We start from the raw sequence: 2,457 nt of genomic DNA, 5'->3' as shown, positions 1-2,457 counted from the left end.
GGACAGTGTAAGTTAATTAGTCTTTAGAGGCGACAGATTGTATGGAAATTTCTATGCTTGTCCGCACGTAGAATGGATAGCAGTACGTAAGGTGAAGAAATGTGATCAAAGAGTCAAAAGTCACAGATGTATCGAACGCAGGCGTTCTTCACCAGTTTCTGCCACCGTGAACTTTCCCTATAAAGACCTTGCGGCATACCACCGCTGACCCAGAAACTGGAAGTATAAGCCTTTTTACAAGTTTCTTTTTTAGTACATACTGAGCGATCGCGAGTCTGTTGTATTGTGGACTGTGGAGCATGAGGTCAACGGTACCAGTTATAGTGCTTGAAGCCAAGTGGGACGTCAGGATCGAATTCTTGCAGTGATGTGCATATGCTTCAGATGAAAACAGGTACTGTGAATTGGTGTGGCTACATCACCATTTTCTAGTTACCATTCACAGACTGTGCGCCGACAGAATCCATAATCGGTGTTCACAGATTTGGCAGCACATTGCGTTCGTGTGATCATACGTAGGACCGGGCCACGCTGTAAATAGACAGTTGTCTGATTGCTGTATCCTGTTTCTATGAATCTAACTGATGACAGCATTTTAATGTTGTTCCGTAGCGACAGGCTTCGTATGATTGCACGTTGCCGATCCACAGCCTTCTTGTTAGACTTGTTGATAGTACTGCCACACTGGCTGGCTGCACTAAGAAGCCATGGTTTCATTTTTCAAATGCCTAGTTTTTTCATGGCAGTCTGTGACATCTTCTTATATTTATATGAGCTGAAGTGGACTGAAGTTCACATGCCGAAGTACATGGTGTGACAGAATTAACGCTTGGGATCCAGCCAACCATGCCAGAAAAGTTACCGTAGTCCTTACGGTTCTATGTGAATTCAGACTGGGTACCGATCTGTTTGTAAGTTGTTAAAACGGGCTTGTTGATGCGTGGTAGACGGCTATTGGTTGCCTGGGAAATGGGAGGGGCCGGCCGGGGTGGCCGAGCGGTTCTAGGCGCTACAGTCCGGACGCGAGCGACCGCTACGGTCGCAGGTTCGAAACCTGCCTCGGACATGGATGTGTGTGATGTCCTTAGGTTAGTTAGGTTTAAGTAGTTCTAAGTTCTAGGGGACTGATGACCTCAGAGTTTAAGTCCCATAGAGCTCAGAGCCATTTGAACCATTTGAAATGGAAGGACGGGCCAATGGGAAATTGAGCAGCATTCATAACAAAACACAATGTTTAAGCCCCAAGGTGCAGTGATTCGTCAGTAAATAATATAAGAATTACAAGAATACAATAATCAAATCAAGCAGCTTCATGAGCCACAATCGGCGCTCTCCCCACAAACACGTCAGGAGACAGAACTTAAACCCCAGTGTAGCTCACTGTCTGGACGCAATGCCACACACACTGCCTGAATAACACAAGCACCAGACACTTCTAAAACACATGTACAAAATAACTTAAAATACATACAACAAGTGGAAATACAGTACACAACTGTCATTGTTTGGAGATGAAACAATGGAGAAAGGTAGATGGTTGTCCCACAGTCAATAGGTACCATGAAGTTTAAACTAACGACATAGAGTAAAGTACAAACCTTTTCCACAACAAGATCATTTACAATGGTATTCAAATGGTAGTCTGGCGCCGGGTCAGGAAGGTAACTCCCCTCCTCCTTGCAGATAAGTGAATGCACAATAATACTTCAGTAAAGTACGAGATGGGGCCAAATATACAGCAGTTTCTTAATGCAGACAATTTACTCAGCGATAAGCAAAAAATACTTCTCCTCCCGAATAGGCCATGAAGGCCCAATGGTACCGTCTGGCCGCCGTGTCATCCTCGGCCCACAGGCGTCACTGGATGCGGATATGCAGGGGCATGTGGTCAGCACGCCGCTCTCCAGGCCGTATGTCAGTTTCCGAGACCGGAGCCGCTACTTCTCAATCAAGTAGCTCCTCAGTTTGCCTCACAAGGGCTGAGTGCACCCCGTTTGCCATCAGCGCTCGGCAGACCGGATGGTCACCCATCCAAGTGCTAGACCAGCCCTACAGTGCTTAACTTCGGTGATCTGACGGGTACCGGTGTTACCACTGCGGCAAGGCCGTTGGCAAAAAGTACTTACAAGGGAACATCCCTATCGCACCCCCCTCAGATTTAGTTATAAGTTGGCACAGTGGATAGGCCTTGAAAAACAGAACACAGATCAATCGAGAAAACAGGAAGAAGTTGTGTGGAACTATGAAAAAAATAAGCAAAATATACAAACTGGTAGTCCATGCGCAAGATAGGCAACATCAAGGAGGGTATGAGTTCAGGTTCTGTAATAAAAAAACTGATTTAATCGATCAACAATGAACTTAAACGGATGTCTTACGACGTCCTCCCCGAGGAGATGCAACGAACAAAATCGAACAAAACGAGAGGAAAAAAAAAGGAAAGGAGCGCCGTGGTAC

General features: G+C 45.8%; 1 pseudogene; it reads right to left on the bottom strand.

The window, feature by feature from the left end:
- Positions 1-1,995: 1,995 nt before the first annotated feature.
- LOC124790812 lies at positions 1,996-2,113 on the bottom strand (annotated as a pseudogene).
- Between the last annotated feature and the right edge of the window lie 344 nt (positions 2,114-2,457).

Source organism: Schistocerca piceifrons, chromosome 3 (genome assembly GCF_021461385.2).
Source record: "Schistocerca piceifrons isolate TAMUIC-IGC-003096 chromosome 3, iqSchPice1.1, whole genome shotgun sequence".
NCBI classification, from domain to species: Eukaryota; Metazoa; Arthropoda; class Insecta; order Orthoptera; family Acrididae; genus Schistocerca; species Schistocerca piceifrons.
The sequence above is the reverse complement of the archived record's forward strand: the minus strand, read 5'-3'. Positions and strand labels throughout refer to the sequence as shown.